Below are 20,880 nucleotides of genomic sequence, written 5' to 3'. Positions count from 1 at the left end.
TCTGATGGGAAATTTCAAAATGCCTACATTTCACTTTCTCCACCAAAATAAAGCCTGCTAGCAAGGAAACCTAGCAGGCTGCCAAAAGCAAGTAATATGAAATAGAAGAAGTTTTTTAAAGCTCCTGCAATTCTACAGCCAAATTTTGTTAAATTATGTTTCCATAGGACATTTTTAGTGATGAATCTGTGTTTTCCAGTGAAAAATTATTGCACTTGCTAGCTGGAATGCAGATCTTTGTAAAATATGTGCATATAAATGTGTTCAGAAATCTTAGAGTGTGTGCTTGGAGCAAGGATTTCGTGACATGTGGATAAACAGTAGAAGGCAGAAGATTTGAAATGTGGAAGTTTGTAATCAGTAAAAGGAGATGAATCTTCCTCTTGTTCAACTAATATTCAGTATTGATCTGCCTATTCTTATTTCATACAGATAAAGAGAGGATGCTTCTGCCCAAACTTCCCAACATTCTGAAGATGATGCACTCTGCAGGTAGCAAGACAGACCCTCATCTAGTTTGGAGTGTCATTAAAAACTGCCTGTTTTTTTTAAATGCATCTTTTGGTCTGATTCCAAATGATGGTCTTGTGTTCCAGGAATTGCCAGTGTCCATGAAAAGTGAGAACATTACATACCCTCCTTTTTCTATCCCAGGCTACATATATGACTTACACAGCTACATATTTTTAGGAATGCATCAGTGTCTTTTGATGCTTTGCTAGAATCTTGTCAGTAAGAAACAGAGCTTGCCTTCACCTCCAGAAAGGAGCCTCAGCTCTCAAGTGGTGGGTACTTTACCTTTTTGCCTTGGAGTTGGCAAAATTTGGATTATAGACACAGAGAGGGGACTGAAGGAACCATAGGAATTCGTAGTTTTCCCAGTCTTTGGCTTAATTTTTTAGCGATTCCCAGCCAGGGAAGCTGGGTTCCTTTGGCTATAGAATGCCAAAGGTTGTTGATCCAAATGTTAGTGACCAGATCTGGAAACGTTCCTCTGAGCAGGCTGCTGCAGCATGTTCCTGTACAGCTGGCTGGCTGCAAGTGCAGGGCTGATTGGCTCCCAGGGAGAAGGGAGAGGAGGGCAGTGGAAGGAGGGTAGTGAGGTTTGCAGTTTCCAACAGGTATTTGTGTATAAAGGTTTAAATTAAGAACATTCATTGTGTAGGAAGGCCATTCATCTGCTGTTCTATGGCACCTAACCATTCTCCAAACTGCAAAAACTTTTATTTTACCTGTTGAATTCTATAGTATTATACTTTATTTTTGTGGTTTGCAAAGTGTGTTAGAGTGTAAAGGAATTAGTCTTGTTTGCACAGGAACCAAGCCAAAATAGGCCCTTGCCCAGTTGTGTTTTCTTTGCCTGGGCAGGCACTCCAGGTGAGGGCATGTGCTCCTTTCCCATCTTGATTGCAGTTGTAGAGAAAGCAACATTCATAGTCTTGCAACTTTGGAAGGATTAAGGCCATTATTTGTGACTTCTTTTGTGTTGCTTGGTCATTTGTGTGGTGTCAGCAGTTGAAACTTGCATGAGAAGAATTGTGACAAAAGGAAGCCCATTGTGAACGTTGTAAACACGTGTGTAACCCAAACCCTGGTATTTCTATTAGTGTCAGAGTTTTGATCCAAGAACCAAATGAAGTCAGGCATTTTGGTTTGGCAATATTCAGCTTCTGACACTTCAGTGCTTAAAATGAATTTATATAAAAATTAACTAGCACAGAAGTGTTTTAAAGTTGTTGTTGTTGCAGTGCCAAGGGCAGGTCAGCAGAGTGTGAGTGGTTTTTCTGCCTGAGTTTCCCTGGCATGCACAATGCACAGTGTGGTGTAGTGCTCTGACAATATCCTTTCCACACTACAGAGAAGCAGTACCTGCTGTTGAGCCAGATGTCAAAATGTCAGCAGCCAATACAGATAACCACTGCTGTTCCCACTGTCATAGAGGTGCTGCCAACCAGACTTGCAGAGGAAGTTCACTGCAATGTTGAGATCCCCAATCTCTTGATCAGCAGCTTAATGCCCAGACCATCTTGTTCAGAATTTTATCTTCCAGTGTTAAGCAGTTCAAATCAAGTCTGCTGCACTTATGTAACCAGGGTGTTTTGGCAAAGGAAATCTTCCAACATGAAGCACAGTTTAATACAGGTAAGATTAAAAAATCTTTCCAGAATATTAACCATAAAAAAGATGGGCAGGGGGCAGGGGGAAATCAAAAACTCAACAGGAAAGTAAGAGCTGCACTTTTTGTTCCAGGACAAGTTTTTATCACCCACATGCATGGTGGGGAAAACCTAGCCCCTTTTCTCTTGGACTGCTGTGAGCTGCATGCCACAGGGACGTGTACTGGTGCTAGGGAAGATGTGCATAAGGTGGTGTGCAGCTTCATGCCACAGTGTGCAGAAGGAGGGGAAAGATCAGTCTCTCCTGGCTCTCTTGTGCTGCTGTATGGCACAGAGTAGCTCTAGAGTCACCGAGAAGGGGAAGTCTTTTCCAATTAATAATCTGCCCTGAAGCTGCCATGCTTACCCAAATCATGCATGCTTGAACTTATTCTGAAGACCAGCAGAGCAAACACCTCCCTGTGACCCTCCCAGGGCTCTGCTTGCACACTCCTGGCAGCTTTGCACTTGCTCTTCATGGTAGCACTGAAAGGCAGCAAGGTTCTGGGGAAAGACAAGGACCAAGCAGCTCTTGTCTGGCAAAAAGAAGGGTAAGAAAAGGTCCCATTTTATCTTTGTTCTCGTGGAAAGTGTCACAGGATGTTTAATGTCCTTTCTGAGCAAAGACCTGCTGATTTCCAGATCTTGCCCGAAAACACATGCAGTATTCAGCAGGCCACTTAGTTTATCTTTCTTGGATAAACAGAAGGCTGCTGGAATTTGAAACTTGTTCCAAGAGTCTAGGGTCCAAATCTGCATGAGTCCTTCCCCTGCTCTGGGGTTTTGAACTGCGTTTGAAAATTTAAAAACTACCAAACGGCAGCATGATTCCTAATGGGCAGGAAGGGCTGGTGTGTGTGACAGAGGACCATCCATGTGCACAAGTTCTAGTGTTATTTCCACTCTTGAATGTTGCCTGACTTTGGAACCGTTTAAAAAAACTTATGAAAAGCCTGAGAGCCCTGATCCACAAATCCCAGTACTGACTTTGCCTCGATGGGAAGAAAAAAAAAAAAAAAAATCCCTCTTAATGCGATGAAAGCTCCCGTGGCACCGCTGAGATGCACTTTTCGTGTTGGTGAAGGTACCACGAAGGAGGGACTGCGGCTGCCTCCGACGGCAGCCTGACGGAGCCGGGCGAGGGGCAGCGCTCGGCCGAGCCCGCCGGGCCCCGCTGCGGGGAGGGGCAGCCGGCCGGCCAGGTGGGCGGCCGGGGCAGCCGGGCAAACTCCGCCGGGGAGGGGGCTGAGCCGAAACCGAGCCCTTCCCTGCCTCCCGTGCCGGGGCCGCGGTCACGGCCGCGCTGGCGGGGCGGGCTCACCGCCCCCGCCCCGGGCCCGCGGAGCCACCGCCCCCGAGGGGCAGCGCACGGGCGGCCGGGGGCTCCTCCCGGGCCGCAGCCTGCAGGTAGGGTCTGGGGGCTGCGGGCCCGGCAGCAGCCAGGGGGACACGGCGGGACACGGGGGTGGACGGGGCGAGGAGCGGGGCGTGGAGCGGGGCGGGCAGTGCGGCTCCCCGGCGGCGCGGCTGCAGCCAAGGCGCTTTCGTGCCCTGCCTGTGTCGTGGAGCCTTAGAACTGCGGAAACCTTGAAAAATCAATAAAAATTACTGTAAACGCCAGTATTTGATGACGGAATGTATATACGTGTGTGTGTATATATATATATATATATATATATATATATATATATATATATATATACACACACATATATATATTAGATAGATATAGATATAAATATAGAAGCTGTTGGTTAGGTAAGATGCTGGTCAGGTAAACAGAATTTAAGGATAAACAGCGTTTCAAGTTGAGAGACGGTATGAGGAAGCTCAGGTATCTTTTATTTCTGTTGCATAAGCAGAACAAATGTACCTGTTCCGAGGCAGGTGTGAGAAGCAGGGCTGCGCCTTGTCGCCGTCCCCGTGCGTGCGGACGCGCGGCTGTCACCGGGATGCCCGCGCACGGTTCTGTGTGTGTTTGTGTGTTTGTGTGTTCGTGGGTTTGTGTGTTCGTGGGTTTGTGCTTGTGTGTTTGTGTTCGTGTGTTTGTGCTTGTGAGCGGCTCCCCGAAGGGCTCCGAAAGCCCAGGCACGGGCTGCTCTGTGACGGGCTGCAGGGCTGCCCTCTGGCCTTCCGCAGGGCCAGTTAGCTGTGGAAGTAGCTAATCACAGCGATCCGTATCCTGAGCAGCCTGGATATACCTTCTGGGATATTAGCACAGTGTATTTCCAGGAGAATTCTTAGTCTCTTTTAGGACAACCAGGTGTGCAGTAATAGACTCGGGCTAAGTGGTCTTGCAGGAAATTGTGTGTTCACAGGCTGACTAAACTCAGGGAATCTATTCAATGAAAAAAAGAAGCCAAAAGATACAGTGAGTTATTATCCTTATTTTGAACTTTCTGATAATTTGCTGCTCATGTATCAACCTGTTCTGTTTAATATCTCTACAGGTAAGTTGTCAATTAGGTATTTGGGATGAATTTGGGTTTTTGTTATAGCATTTTGACTGAATTGATTTCATTAAGTTAACAAGCTGGTTGGAACAGCTGAGTCTGTTGGTTGTTTTAAGTCTACTCCTGCAATGGCAATGAGGAAATGTTTCTGTTAGTGCTGGGAAATTGGAGGATAACATGAAACTTAATGAAGTGAAACAGGATTGCATTTTCCTCAGAGTGATTCTATTATGCCTCATTTAGGGCCATGTTATTGCTCACCTCAAATCATTAGCTGTTACTGTCTTTCTGTATTTCTGTTTTTAGTGCTACAAAGCTCCTAATTTGTTCTTGTTTTATAATTTTTTCAGTTGCAATGTGTTTAATGTTTACTTTTCCATTTTTTGCAGCAGTGTAACAGAAGCTCTATTTTAATGGAAGGTTTCTCTGGGCTTCCCTAAGGGGTTTCCACGTTAATGCCTTTAAAATTCAATCATTAACTTTTGCCTTCACCTGAAGGTGGAAAGCGATGATGAAAAACAATATAGCACAGCACGTAATTTGATTTCACAAAGCTTCATCAGAATTGATTTAGCTGATATGTAAACAGGGGAAAACTCAGGAACTTTCTTTTTGCCCCAGCTTGCACATTCACTTCAGCTTCAAGCTGAGCATCATTCACCTGCAGCTGCCCTGCTGCAGCACAGGCTCAGGACTGATGGGATTTGCTGAGCTGGTTCTTGTCCACAGCTGTGAGGAAGGGGACGAGGACACCCCCAGGGATCCCTTCCGGATCCGTATTCCCAGGCCAAGGTCCAACAGACTGGGCACAGGGGGGGAAGATTTTTCAGATGCTTTGGTGCAAACACAATTCTTCCTGAGGGAGAGATTTGGCATGTGTTTCCTGAGAGAGCCGTGCTTGCGTCAGCAGCCCCCTGCCACCCTCTGAGCTGGACGAGCACAACCGTGTGTGGGGCTCCTGGGGAACTGCATGGGGGGCCTGCACTGGGTTCAAAAGCACCTTTTCTTCTTTTTTATTCATAACTTTTTACCCTGATCTGTCTGACTGTGTGGCTGCTGTGTCAAGGGCTGAGGAGGTGGCCTGAAAGGGACAGGAGGTAAGGGCTGTTTCTACCAGCATCATGCTGCTGAAAGAAATAATTTCTTATCAAACTGTGGTCAGAGGGGGATGATGACATGTGGTTATGGCAGTTGCCTGAAAAATGTAGCTCAGATATCTTAATGCCGTTGTGTGCACGTGCAGTAAGTTAGCTGTGTACACAGAGATATGATTCTCTGTTTCTGTTGTAACTCTGAGTTTTCACCTAAGGATTTCACTTTCATGATGTATAGCCATGTGTACAACTTAAGGATACATTCCCTATATTATTCTCTCTTGGAATATATTCTCTCTTTTCTGGAAAATAGACCTAGGCATCATAAAAGTATGAGTTTTATTAATCAGATTATATTTAGCTGGAATAGGTGAATGCCCAAAACTCTAAAAGGGAAGATTAAACCACCCCTAAGAGGGTGCCTCTAATCTTAGAGAGCATAATTGTTACATGCATGCACTTTACTCTGTTTTACATTTACCTAATTGTTAAATATACTTTTGAAGTTAGTGTAGACCTGCTGTTAAATTATAAATGTCAGAAGCAATTAGATAGATAGCACTGTTTTAATTGATCTGGTGAGACTAAGAATTGAGTTTAATGTAAGATTTCCATAATCTGCTACCATTTATTTTAGTCTGGAAAGCACAGATACTTTTGTGCATTGTTTTAGGACTTGTTTTTGTTCCTGCTTTACACACTTTGTTTCTCTGCCATGATCCTATTGTAACCAGTAAGAAAACACAGCACATTGTCCATTTAGCAGGAGTGCATATTTAGAGGATGATGGTACATGTTCCTGTTCACAGAATTTGAAGGAAAAATTACATGCTGTTAGTGTCTTTATTCAACAGAGAAAAATAACCTTTTCCTTCCAACCTGAAGCAAGAAACTTTATGGCATTGAAGAAAAGTATCTTACCTTTTCTGTCCTGTGCTGAGTCACTACAGCTGCAGTTTGGATTATCTTTGAGAGTCTCCTGTAGATTTAAAAAAGCAGATTAAAAGAAATAAAAATCTCAATTTATCCATTTTTTCCTAAGAGGGAAAACCCTAAGAGGGTTTTCCTTACAGCAGCCTTATGAAAGCAAAAGACCTATTTTATGAGCAATATTGTTGCCTGTGGTAGTTGGCACACATTACTGACTGTGAGCAGCAGATCTGCATGCTAAGCTTGCCTCCAGCCTGTGGGATGGAGACATTTGGAAAGGTGCAGTTTTTAAAAACCAAAACTGAATCTGTCCAAGCTAATCACTCTGTTGTTCTTCTCTGGAAATGAAGGTGATTCCTGTGGAGCTTATTGAACTGATAGTTTTGTTTTCCCCTCTGGAAGCATTCTGCACTTGCTGGGAAGTGGAAGAGCTGTTCCCAGTGGGGCAATGAGTCAGCTGCTCTGGGTGAAGACACCCAAGTGGAGACTCTCTATTCCTGGACTGGCTCCTTGTCTCTCTGCAGCTTGGAGGATGCTGGATATAACTGCATGCTGGGAAAGCTGTGATCTTCTAAGTATGAAATCTTTGGTGTTCAGGTCCCCCATCCTCCTGTTTTTGGAAGAAGCATTTTTTGGCACAGGAGGGTGGGTGCTGCTCAGATGACACTTGTCTGGAACACTGTGGCAGTAGAGAGGAGCCCACAGAACTCAGGTATAGCCAGGAGGCACTTATCTTTCCTTACACTGTAAGATCAAAATCCATCACTTTGGTCTCGGCAGCAGTTTAAACTGTGCAGGCCCCTGAGGCAGCAGATAATCTCATCAGCAGCGAGATGAGCTATTCATTTGTAAGATTAGCCATCAAATTGTGGCAGATTTCTTCCCCAGAGCCTGCAGCAGCTGGGAATTGTAGATCTGGCTTGAGGGCATGCAACAATATATTTTGTGAGTTGGGATGAATTTAGTCTTAGTTTGTAAAACTCTCTTGGTTACTTTGCATATGATGCAAATGTTACTGAATAGTTTTTTCTCAGGTGCAGTTCAGTGTTGGACAAGTACAAACTAAGATATTCTTGCTGCTTTTACTTGACTTTTAAAAAAAGAAACAGCATTTTTTATTCTTATTTTGTTAATGTGTCATATTTATCAGTTTTTGCTGGTTTTGTTTGATGAGATAATGAAGAGAGAAGGCCATAAATGAAAGTCTTTCGTGTTTGCTTTTAGATAACATTACTGGTTTGCACTGAAAAACTGTTGGTCTTTTTCCTTTTTTGGTATTTTATTTTAATGTGATTTTCTGGGCTTTGGTGTGAATGCTGTCTCAGAGCATTATGCAAATAAGAGGAAAATGAAGCAACTGTATTTTTTAATGTGTGTTGTATCTCTAGTCTGTGTAAAGGAGGTACATCCATTCTTATATGCACCAGGAATCAGGCTTACATTCTGCATCAAATTGCAAGTTGGGTAAGGCTATTTAAGTGGATAGGATTAAAAACTAACGTGAAAACAAGACATGGGAAATAATCTGGGCTCCTTTTACTATTAAAAATTATTTTCTTTAACTTTTCTCATTGTCAGTAGCATCTATTCAGTTTCTGGGGAATACTGACCTTGAATGCTTTTTGAATGGTAAATACATTAGTTGCTACCAGAGGGTTGTCATAATTGTCCAGAAATAATGAACATGGGAAGCCCTAGACCATATATGGATATTTTTTTATAATGTACATATTTGTTCTTTTTACCTCCTGGTAGGTAAATTATGGAGAACCCATTTGCCACCTTTTTCTTTCCAGCTCTCCAAGTTTCTTGTGCAATCTGTGACTGACTGGGATACCACCAAAATTATTGCCATATTTTGCCAAGAGATGTGACCAAACTTCAGGGATTCCTCAACTTTTGTCACAGACTGCCAGTGTACTTGCCTACATACACCATTTATACTCCATTTCTTCTGGGGTAACTGTGTACCTAATGATTAAAATCTTTTCTCAAATCCATTTGAAGCATTAGGTGAGAGTGCAGATGAATATATGGTAAAAGAAATTTCAGTTCTCAATTGCAATGTCAGAAGCAAAGTGCCTGATAGAAAACAAATAGAAGAAGAAAACATTTTCTTTGGATATTTAAAAAATGAAAGCTGTTTCCCAGCTATTGCAGAAGGTCCTAGAGGCAGGTTTTGAGTGTCAAAACAGAGAAGATGTTTTAGCAAGCAACCACAAAATTCCTGCATCCTCCTTTCTGAACAGGACCTGGAAGTATTTTTGGAGTTGGGAATTCAGCTCCTCATCCTCAGTCCTCAGCAGGACAGTGCTGACATTTTTCTCTCCCTTTGTTCAAGATGGAAACAGTCTCCTGTCTTTCACTTTTTTTTTAACACAAAGTTTCCTTCCTTTCTGCTATTTCTGGATTTTTCTAAATGCTGATGTAATGATTCACATTTCCCAGATGTGAAATGCAAATGTAGGAAGTAGGATCTTTCCCTTGCCTCTCTAGGGGTTTCTTGTAGTCTGTGGTGCTGCTGGGTTTCCTAGTTAACATCTCTCCTGATTCAAATGGTTTTCCTGCTGGCCACAGTGTTTTGGGGGCTGTTTCAGTACCTAATAAGTCATAGAGTGTTCATTATAAACACATTTTACACTAGGTTGGCTTTGAGAGCTTCTTGAAGACCTCACAAAAGTCCTCAGTTTATTCTGTAGACATAGTCAAATGCCTCCTCTTGTCTGTTTTAGACCTTATCTCATCAAGCTGTTGTGTTTGACGATATCAGGCTCCTTTGGCAGAGGACTGCTGGCAACCTGCTGGTGGGGACACAGTTGAGAAGGGGCAGTGCAGGGCTGTGCTGCTGCTCTGGGGTCACTGTCCCTCCTCCTCTCTGCTCTGTCTTTCCTGCAATGGAGCGTGGATTCCATGTTTATCTTACTCCTATGCAAGAAAAGGCAGCTGAGAGGAGCAGCACTTTCCCTCTTGAAAGGACTGAGTGGCTGCAAAGACCAGGTAGTTTCTCCACTTGACCAATATCAATACTGTGCTCCAATAGCAGCTGGAGTTTTTTGTATGAAAGCTGTTTTCATTGTTAAGTATAGAATGAACAATTTTTTTGTTTCCTCATCTAAATCAGTTCAGACTATTTCTCTGTGCATCTGGTATTTTGCATTGAAAGTGGCCCAAATATTTAATTTGGGCAATTCAGCTGCCATAAAATACAATTTGATGACTGCAGAAAAATTAGTATTGGATGAACACTGTGTTGATTGTGGCATCACAGCTGATCACTAAGGACCCTGAAACTCTCAGCAAAAATATGCAGTTTCTGTCATTATTTATTGAAAGACCTGGCTCCCACCCTAAATATGTGAAAATCTAAGCAGTCAAAACAGGATGCAGTTGGAGAACAATTAAGTTGGTCAAATTTAATTTTCATTTCTGCAGGTTGGCATGTGGCTGTGATGTGAACTGGCAAGGCAAAAACGCTTTGTTAGCAGAAACATCCCTGTGAATCCCAGCCAGAGCCAGCTTCCTGCAGAAGCAAACACTGTTATTTCTGTACCCTGTTTAGCTCTCTGGGGCACAGCACAGATCCAAAGCCTTGAACAGTTCACCTTCTGGTTAGCTTAGGGATCCAGGTGTAGAGTAGGCAGGGCAGTAGAGCAAAGCAGTGCAAGTGAGAACAGGAAATCTAGGATGAACTGTGACTCATTCCCTGCCTGCTCCACCATCCTCTGCTCTTCCTGAAGCCAGTGTTTCATCTCTCTTCTTTGTGGTCAGAGTTCTTTCTATCAGTGCCCATTTAATTTAGCCTGATGAAGTAGCAAGTTGGAAAGAATAAATAGAATTATCCCACACATCTGGTCTATTTTTAATGAAGTTAATGGAGTGGAGAGTAATCTCTGAGGGGCTGCAACCCATATGATGTAATTCTGCATTTGGTTTATGGTGCAAGCTACATAAAACCACCTCACACATGACTGATGGTAAAATGGCACTTGTCAGTTTGCAGGCTTTTTCTGTTTGCCACAAAGCATGGGTTTACAAAGTATTTCAGCCAAGAGGTCTTGCATGGGCACCTTGGGTGTATCAGCAGAGGTACTTTGCAAAGTACTCCTTTAGTAGGCAATTTTTACTTTTACCTAAATGAGAAAGTAAATCTTGGGTGACAGTTGTGAAAAATTGGTAAAAAAATAAAAAAATCCCATGGTTTTATTGCTTCTAGAGAATATAGCAAGCATGTAAATGCTGTTGTCAGTGTATCAATGCCTCCTGACAGGAAAGGCACCAATGCACCAACTAAAATCTGTCTGGGATAAAAAACAGAGGATGTGAAGGTGGTGACAGACAGGATGGTATGTGAAACCAGTGGAGTATGTTTTAGGGTGGCAGTGGAGGTGGGAAAGGAAATCTGCTGATGCTTGTGCACTCATTAAAAGTTTGTTGGGATTCTATTTTTGCTTCAGGTGAATTTAGAACTTTGTAGCAATTTAAAATTTATTAAATGCAATCTGCCCTAACATAAAATGCCCACTCAAGAAGAAAAATTATCTAATGATGAGTGATTTGGAGCATGAAACAGAGATTTTTTTTTTTAGGTAGGTTCATTTTTAGGTTGGTTGCTGCCAACATCTTCCCAATATTTTTCAGGGTACCAAACTACACCAGTGGTACTTAATTGGAAATGGAAATTTAACTCAGTGAGAGATCTTGTCACTAAAACAAAAGATAATAATTTAATTGGATAATAATTTAATTAGTTTTTGTTTATCAGTTTTAGTGTGAGATCAAGATTATCACTTTGTTATTATGGTGCCAATGAATTTATGGGTAAACCAACAACTCTTCTTTGGGATGCTCCAAGTTACTCTTTCAGGTAATTCAGAAGATGCAACTTAAATAATACTATCTTTATAGTTATAGTTTATTCCCTATAGGGGGTGAATTTCCATTGTAAATAGAAGATGTTCTTGAAAAAAATCACTAGGACCTGTACATTTTTAAAGAAAAAAATTAACTTCACAGTGAGAAGATTTTAAGGAATATTTTCCTCTGTGTATCAATATATGAGCATTGGTTTGAAAAATGATTTTTGCTTTCTGATAATTCTTGAGTTAATTTTGCCCCTTTTTCATCCATGTAATAAGCAGTTTAAAGTGAAACTGATCCCACTAAAAGGATTATTGATAACGAGATCTAGGTAAGAGACAATTACAAGGTTGGCTGGAATAACAGGATAAGAGGATAACTGTTGGGTTGTCCTGTTAAATCTTGTTCTTTTGTTCCCAAGCTGACACGTGGTGAGACCTTGACCAAGTGATACTCATATGACTGTCCAGTCTAAACAGGCAGCAAATGCATTTCTTCACCATGGCTCCTTGACCAGTAATGTGAATAATGAAGCTGAGAGTGAAAAGCCAGGACTACTTTTTTTTTTAAAAACTTTTTTGTAACTTGTATGGAGTACATCCTAGAACATGGTACCAGGTTGAAAACCTATACTTAGTTCTATAGTCTATTATTGAATTTTTTAGCCAGGTTTTTGTTTTTACAGACTTTCCAATTCAGTGGTTCAAGAGCTATGATAAATGGCCAGCAAGTTGGTCTGTAGGATCAGATGAAAAAGCAGAGGCTGCATAGTTTGATTCTGAAGTGTTTCCATTTGAGAATTTGCTCATCGGAGCCTTTGGGTGTTTTATGGGAGATTTGGCAGGCTGTGCTGGTTCTGGGGTTGTAAATATTCAGCTGATGTAATTAAGACTGCATTTAATAGAAAGAAGAAACAGAATTTTTACCAATGTTTTTATAACCAGTTCTTACATAAATTTCTAGGTTATTTTTCTTAGATAGCATCAGCCTCTTTCTTTCCCTTTTCAAGTACTTTAAAATTTCACCTTTTATGGGCTCTCTTATCATTGCTTTCTAACATTTAACAAGAGGACTCCCTGATGTCTTGCTCCTCCAGATGGGCTCTTTTCCTCCTTCTTTTATAGCTATCTGGTTTTACAGTGTAGATGGTGAAGAGAAAAGACAAATGTGATACAATCTGGGGAAAGTGGTTTCCTGTTTTTCTACATACTGTCTTGTTTACTGTTAGCGTAACTCAAACTTCTCTTCTATAAAATTTCTGGCCTCACTACTTACAGGTCTGTTTTCCTGCCAGAGGCACCCTTGGGTCCCTTAGTGCAAAGCCCTTGGTCTCATGCTTTTTATGAGTTAAGATAATCCTGTGCTTCTTTTGGTCAGATATTTTTCCAAATATTCTTTCCAATCACATCTCCATCACAGGCTTGTTTGAACACTTACGGTAACATTCTGCTTGCTGACAGTTCTGTGTGTCTGTGGAGCTGAGGATATGAGCTAAGGATATGTATGGAAACATCTGAGAAAATGAAAATGGGGACTAACTTTTAAAGAAATTAAAATAGAAATCTGGAGAGTAATGGTAAAACATACTTAAGGTATAACAGGGTGATTTTTTTCTGTGTTTCACTTACCAAAGCGAAAACATTCTGTGAAGAGAAATGTTCTTTAACATAAAATTGAGAAATTGTATTTCTGGGCTGCAGTGCTGACTAGCAGGAGCACACCCTTAAGTATCATGGAAAGTTCCTGCTGATCATTTCTGAAAATGATGTAATCGAGCAGCTGCACCAGTATTCACTCAACAAAGGGAACCTGGGGCACTTCTCTCAAGGCTTTAAAGTTTTTCTAAAAACTAAAATACAGTATTAAGCAAGGATCTAGTTGAAACATGGATGGCTCAGTGAGGCTGAATGGAAGACTGAGCATGAAGAATGTGCTGATCTGCCCAAGACACTCTGGTTGTTTGTTAACTTCCAGCATGTGATTTCACCAAAACAGTTGCTTGTGAGTAGATGCATATTTCACTGAGTGCATGCTGTCAAATGCATTCTTCCTGGTCAGAGGTATATTTTGCATGGCATGCTAAGTGTTCTTCCTCTTGACTTCTGTCTGTTTCCTTGTCTTTCATTTTAGTATTTAATGTTTCCTTCCCAGGTTAGTAGCTTCCCTTTTGTTACTTTCTGAAGAGTTTGTGCAGGGATACACATGTGAGCCTACTTGTGCAGAGATGTGTTCATTGGAATGTACCTAGTAGATACAGTATCTATTATAATGTATTATGTTATGCTTTTCTAATTAGGTAAATGTGATTTCTGCAATGACTTCTCAGAAATCCCTAACCCTGTAAAGCCACATTCATCAGTAGTTGCTTTTGAAAGTCTGTTTCAGGAAATGACAGACATCCTGTTTTTTTTGTCTTGAACAGTATTTAGAGATATTTCTACCATTCCTGCTGGGGATTATCTTAATGCACAATTACAATATACAATGATTATATATTAATATTATTAAAGGAATTATAATCTGTGGCTCTGACATGATAGGGCTATCTGACTTTTTTACAGAGTTCAAGATTTCAGCTGAAAGCCCCCTAAGACAAACAATAGTCACAGTGACAGTTTGCTATCATATGGTGCATATTGTCCATTAGAAGAGCAGGCATGGCATCAAGGATCCTAATAGCTTTGTTTCAGAACATAAGCTTGTGTGAAAAGGAAATAACCTGCCTTGCCTTCCCATGCCTGATTAGCTTTGGCAAATATTGCACATTGAAGATGTTGATGAATTGATGCTATCAGCAGCCCTAAACCATCAGATAAATAGAGACAACCTTCTGGATAACTTGTTCCGTAGGTACAGAATTTGTTTTCTAAAACAGCCATCTCCTTTCCTTTTAGAAAGCACTTGTGTAGGATTCACACCTTGAAAATTAAATGTGAAAAATATTTTTTTTCTATGTGAATTGTTAAATACCCAGCTATGCCACTTGGGCTCTGAACTCTTCAAGATGTAAGAGAACACTAATAAGTTCCTGATCCAGAGAAGTGCACAGATTCTTGAACAGATAGGAATGACTGAGAAAAATTATTGTATTATCACATATTTAGGCTTAACAGTAAATGAGAAGTTTTTTAAGAAATGTTTAATCATCATTAATGATATATTATAAAACTCAAAATTAACAGATAAATGTAATGTAATTATAAGTAAATAAAAAGCCATTCCAAAAATGGTTGTCTACCCACCATCTGTTTCTACATTAGGAAAATGTAGGAATATTGAAAAATTGAGAGATATTAGAAAAATAGCAAACATCAGAGATTTCTGACACATACATATGTTGACATCATAAGATGGAACATGTGTGACCACAGCCTTGCTGAGGGCGTGCTCACTGACAGTCTCAGCTCAGATTTCAGTAACAGCCATGTACTCAAGGAAAATTGTCTGGCTCCGTATTCTTTTCATCACAGTGAGAAATGAAATGCCTGTTTAAAAGCCCTTAAGAGTGTCAATCAAAAATGCACATTTTCAGGCAGAGTTAAGTTAAAATCAAGATTTCTCTGCAAAGGTGTTTTCCTACAAAAATATTCCTTCGTGTTTTTTACCCTCTGTAGTTAAACTGCATTATTTAAGGACTAACCTAGCCAGGAGGTATGTAAGAGTCAAGAGGGTTCCATTACCATTTGCTTAACCTTTTTCTATAGACCCCTTCTGTCAGGCTGTTGGTTTTCTGTAAGGCCCACACAATGGTTTTAAGAGACAAGGGATGTTCGCCTTGCATTTCTCATTACTGACAGTAACTAGTCCTGCTGTGGCTCCAGCTGCACCATTTGATTTAGCAATTTCTGGCTGCTTGGACAAATTAAGGAGCCAGTGTGGCAAAGTGATTGCTGTAGGAGGCAAGCATGGCCCTTCCTTTCCTAGTGACTGCTCGGTACAGGAGCAGCTAATGAACATTGTGCTACTCTACAGCCATTCCTTTTGCCATCTTATTCATGTTTCAATTCTTAGTATTCTAGTATTTGAAAATAAAACATCCAGATTTATTCAGGAATAATATGGATAAAAAACTGGAAAAGGTATGAAGCACTTATTACAATCTTAGTGTGCTTCTTCTCTTAGTGTTATGGCAATAACTAAAAGTCAGGTTGGATTTTGGTTTTGGTTTAGGATTTTTTTAGATATTTGTTTGTTTACTTTGATTCTGGTCCAATTCCCTAAATGAACTTTCAGGTAAGCAGTTTTTTTATTAACCATTGGTAACAGTCCTGGAGAGATACTGATTTTATGGAGGTATGAGAAGCAGAATGTATACTCTGCTTGTGAAGATGAGTATAATCTGCAAGATTACTTGCTCACACAAGGACTATTTCCATGGATTCATCAGCCATTCTTTTCAGAAAAACACAAACTTTGTTTTTGTCTACAGTCTGGACAGACACATATTCAAACAGAAAAAAGCTGAAAATACAGAGTGACAGCCTTAAGATGCTCAATGGAGTTATTTTTATTTAGGAACATAGGGTTGCAAAGAACCTCTTGGGTTGTTTTTAAACAAGTCAAAGTCATAATCATATAATTCCTGGTAAATAGACTCTGCTGAAATCAAAACAAGCTGTTCTTTTTGAGTTAAATAGCTAACTCAGGGTGCAGAATGGGACAGCTGTTGACTGGAGAAAATAGATTAGATTAGAAATAGTGTTTGCATCCCAAGAGCTGTACAGAATTTAAGTCTTTATTTTCCATGTATTTAAGAACAATTTAGGATTTAGCTGCCTGCCAGAATGTGGCTGCAGAGCCTACAATGATGTGCAATTCCCAGTGTGGAAATTTGTGGAAGCAAAAGAGGCTGAAACAATGTCTTGTTTTTTCAAACAGGAGAAAACCCAAAAAAGAGTACCTCCTTTTCTCCTAACTAGACCAGTCAATAGAGAGAGGGTTTGCAGCTGTCTTCATCTTCTGTGCTCATATCAAATACCATGTCCCATTTAAATGTGCTCTACTGTATAAGTTAAGGTAGCTAGCCAACTTCTGGGAAGGGCTCTGGTCAGTGGTCAGATGTCATCCTTGAACCTTCAAGACACACACTCTTTCAAAACCTGTAAAATATTTAATCTTATGGTCCACTGTCCCACAGAATATACATATTTTTGTTAGCTAGCTTTTTCCTTCTTCTCTCTTTCTCTTCTGTCTCTGATATTCATACCACACCCTTTTTGTTTTTTCTTTTATTCATAGTTCTTTAGTTTGTTTATTTTTCATTTCATTGAAGATGCAGCAAAGGGAAAAGAAAGCAAGAGAGCATTAAAACAAGAGGTCAACATGAATGTAGCAAGTGCCTAGAAATAATATTTGGTGCAATCTGAAGAACAAGAAAGACAGAAGATCTGGCCTAGAGGTATGTGAATAGGGTAAATATAAGAAGATAGTAAACTGCCCTAGAGTTGAGTGTGTAGGTCAAATGTAGTAAATATAAGCAATTCTGTTACCTTTCATGCATTAATGGATCCTCTCCAGCTATGCTTAAACTGCTTTATACTTGTTCTTCATAAAATTCATCTGCACGAATGTTCTTAGAGTGACTTTGAAAGCTGTGTGTGTTGTTGTTCACCACAGAAGTGCAGTTTAAATTCATTGGTGTGCATGAACCTGTTCTGGAAGTGTGTCCTGGCATCCTGGGCACAGAGACTGTCACAGGATTCTCAGGCCTCTCCCACGCCATCTTCATGGTAAAGGCAGCAAATGGCACATACAGCTTAACTATTTGGATGTATCTCACACTGCTCCAGAAAGAGAATTATCTAGAATTTTCTTTCTCATTTTTCTGACATGTACATTTCTGCATTATGGAACAGGTAAAGTAAGTGTTGGATTCTGTGCTTACTTATGCTGGTAGTACATATTTGGGGCAGCTCCCTTGGGATAAACTGCACAGAATCCCTCCACACAGTTCTGAAAGAAATTGCAAGGCATCTAAACACACAGAGCCATTTTGATTTTGTATAATCGGGATAGGGCGAAGAATAAGAAAGTAGTGGAGTGGGACCCCCCACGATGGTCTGGGATCTGTGTATTACTGCTCTAGGGCAGCTTTGATACAAACCTCATCCTATGCCTGTTCCTCTGGCTGAAACTGTATCCCTCTGCAAATGGAACATTTTCAAAAAGCACTGGAGATGGTATTTCTTGAGACGAGGGAGTTGCCAGCACTGAAAATTAAACAGGTGAACAAGGTTGGAAAAACCCGGCCCTGGTCCTCAGGCAGGCCACAGTGACTGTACCTGCTGTTCCTCTGTCCTTTGTCATACAAATACTTTGCATCTTCACGTCGTTGTGATATCATTATTGAACGAATAACTTCAAAGAAGAAAGACTTTAGGGTGGCAGGAGAGGTGGGCAGAGGGAGCAGCCAGCGCTTTGCTGGCCGTGAGCTGTTTAAAAGGTCAGGGGCTCCTGTTGCTGTGCTGGCTGGTTGCTAAGCTGCCATGGAGTTTTGTGTTCCTTTTCCTGGCAAAAGGGACCTTGTGATGAGGTGCAAGGTTATGGCAGTGCCTTTTTAGTTACCTCATCCCCTCCTTTCTGCTTGCTGAGTGACTGGGTAAGGGAAGTGCTCTCAGGAGCACTTGCTTTGTTTCTAGGCTTCTCAAAACCAGCTGCTGAAGTTATTTAATGATATGGGTTATTAATCCTGCCAAATTAAACCTAATGTTTTAACCTGGGGGAACAGAGTCACTGTTTAGTGAGCTGCCAGGGCACATTGGGTAACTAAGGCTTTCTAAGGGATCAGCAGAATTTGTACCATCTTCACCCCATTTGCATCTTCTTTGAACTCACAGCAAAGCACATTTACTTAGTGCTTGGGTGAAAATTATCTAGCAAAGTATAGAGCTGTTTCATGAGATTATATTTTAACCCTGCTTTCCTTTTCCTTCAGCTGTCTCAAGCAGCAGGAACTTTCATGTACATCTGAGATATGGTATAATAGCAGCCAATGCTGACAGGCCTTACAGCGGAGCAAATGTTCAGAAATAGTCTTATCCTATACCAGAAAAGTTGAGAAAAAGATGCAATATGAGAGCAAACTGGCGTTTGGGAAGGGGGAGGATATGATTGCTTAGATAAAGTGTGCTTTCTTGCTGTTCAACTTCATTTGCAGAGTCCACAGCCTGTACTATCCACCATACAGATAATAAGAAAACAGCACTGGGTTGTAAGCAAATGATGTTTCCTACCCTCTGAATGAAATTGTCAGGTTGATTTAAGAAGTGCTTTTAGACATGTGCAGCAACAAGAAAGGTAATAATTTAACTTGCCTATTAGTTCAGTGGCTGTGAAAGGCACAGCACTCCTTGAAGCAAGTGGGGAGTCAAGGAGATGAGGTCCGCACTAATCTGCTATAGGGAGGCTGGGTAGCCTTTTCCTGTTGGCCAGGCATTTTTTATAATATGGTTGTTTTCAGTTGCTTGTAATCTCATTAAATGTTTGCTGGCAGGGTTCTGGGAAAATAACAGCAAGTAACCATGTAACCAAACACCTAATCTATGTTTACTTAGCCTGATATGTCATCAAATTCTTCCCAAGTACGTTAATGTACAGCTAAAAATGTGAACTCAACCCTGAGCTGAAGCTTGCCTGGGAAGTTGGGCCAGAGATCTAGGCTGAGGCCATGCCACCCAGCTGCTACTGCTTGTGCATTAAAATTAGTTAGGGCTCTGTATGTGGAGATCTGAAAATTTTGGTATATGTTTCTTCTTATTGAAGGGTTATTGTTATCCATTCTGGCATTCCTGGAAGTTCCTCCACCACCCTAAATAATCAAAACTTGAAAAAGAAAACCAAACCAACCAACCAACCAATCAAAAAAAACACCCACCAAAGTAAAAGAAAAAAAAACACCAAGCCCACACCCCCCCTCGCCTTCCCCCCTTCATTCCTGTAGAAGGAGCAATAAAAGATACTGCTCAGACCCAAAATAAGGAGCTTCTCCTTGCAAAGACTCTGCAGAAGTGCTCAGGATCCCCCTGTGATGGATCATACTTATGCAAACTCCACCCAACTATATTACTAAGTTTTCAACATGTGTTTGGTTTTGTTTGTCATATTGTTTTCTCCTATTTTGCTCACCTTTGAGTTTGGCAGTGTGTATATATTTTCTTAAAATAACTCTGGTTTTGGTTTTGAGCTGCAACTCTGAATATCTCAAGGAGATCACTGATGGACACTTCTCAAAGGTTCAGATGTGGTGGTGTTTAGGGCTAGTTCTAGAGAGTCTTGCTGTTTTGGGTCAGGAAGCTCTGGGCTTTGCAGAGTCAAGCCTTGAGCATCACCTGTCTGAGCAGCTTCAAGGACTGAAGATGCACAGTGTTAACCATGTAGCTGCTTTCTTGAGTTGCGATTTTAAGTGGCTCTGTAGACCTCTGCCCTGCCTTAACAGGTAACACTTCCTGGGAAGCCTGTGGTTCTTGTCAGTGGGAATCTTGCATGCTCAGCATCTGTTGTAGCTAGGTGAAATGGAAGGTATTTGAGCTTTCTCTTCAAGCAAAACTGAAAGGCATCCCAGATATTCTGCTTATGTCTTACAAGTCTTTGATCCATCCAGAGGCTAAGGGCTTGCTGGTGATGGACTGAAATGTGGCACTGACAGCCAGCACTGTGTGTTCCTGCACTGAGAAAATTGGGGCACTTGAAGTCCCTCGGTCGAGCCCTGCCATTCAGTCACTGATGGAAAAGGACTGAGTGCTGTTGGTCCCCGCAGCAAAGCACATGACTCAGTTACACACCTAGGGTGCACCCAGTGGGTGTCAGTGGGTCTCCTGCAGTGTCCTGCAGCACCCAGTGTGTGTTTAGAGACATTTGATGGCCTGGATCCAGGTACAGTTTTGATTTAAGTGGTTAGGAGAGGGGGACAGGCTAGCTCTAACCTTCTGTGAACTGTTCATGCTCACAAAATTAAGTTGCTGTGTCCTGCTGATTACAGCTTTCACCTGGGGTTTAGCTTGTGAGAATACAGAGGTCATTTTATCATCAGCTCTGCTCTGGTTGAGGAGTACATATTCCCTTCTCGTACAAAGGTGAAAACTGTATTCTCTCAAACAAAAGTTTTGCACTAAACTCTGTACAAGGAAGAGTTGCTAGTTTGAGTAGAGATTGCAATTGGAAATACAGTTCAGGGCAGGGATGGATGAGCAGGGGAGCCTGCCGGAGGTGAATGAGGGCTGGCAGCAGTAAGGTGACCCGCACATGTGTGCAGTGACACACAGGGGGAAGAGGCTGCTATGATGCAAGTGCTGGACTAATCACCCAAATTATCATGAAAGCATGATACCAGACACTGGCTCAAATTCTGATGGCCCTCTTGGCTCCAACAAATTTTTGTAAACTGCATGTGAA

General features: G+C 41.3%; 1 protein-coding gene across 5 annotated transcripts in view; it reads left to right on the top strand.

Moving 5' to 3' along the window:
• Nucleotides 1-2,563: 2,563 nt before the first annotated feature.
• Nucleotides 2,564-20,880, top strand: part of SLC16A12 (solute carrier family 16 member 12) — a 31,071-nt gene continuing 12,754 nt past the window's right edge. Inside the window, exons 1-2 of one of the 5 annotated variants that reach the window (XM_059851575.1) lie at nt 3,456-3,563; nt 16,763-16,888. The gene's annotated coding sequence lies outside the window, so the exon portion shown is untranslated. Of the gene's footprint in view, nt 2,708-3,450; nt 3,564-15,562; nt 16,889-20,880 lie in introns of those variants that run through there. The other 4 variants (XM_059851574.1, XM_059851576.1, XM_059851577.1 and 1 more) reach the window with 4 other exon arrangements.

The sequence above is a fragment of the Haemorhous mexicanus genome, chromosome 7, assembly GCF_027477595.1.
Source record: "Haemorhous mexicanus isolate bHaeMex1 chromosome 7, bHaeMex1.pri, whole genome shotgun sequence".
Taxonomy (NCBI): Eukaryota; Metazoa; Chordata; class Aves; order Passeriformes; family Fringillidae; genus Haemorhous; species Haemorhous mexicanus.
This window is presented reverse-complemented; position numbering and strand designations above follow the sequence as displayed.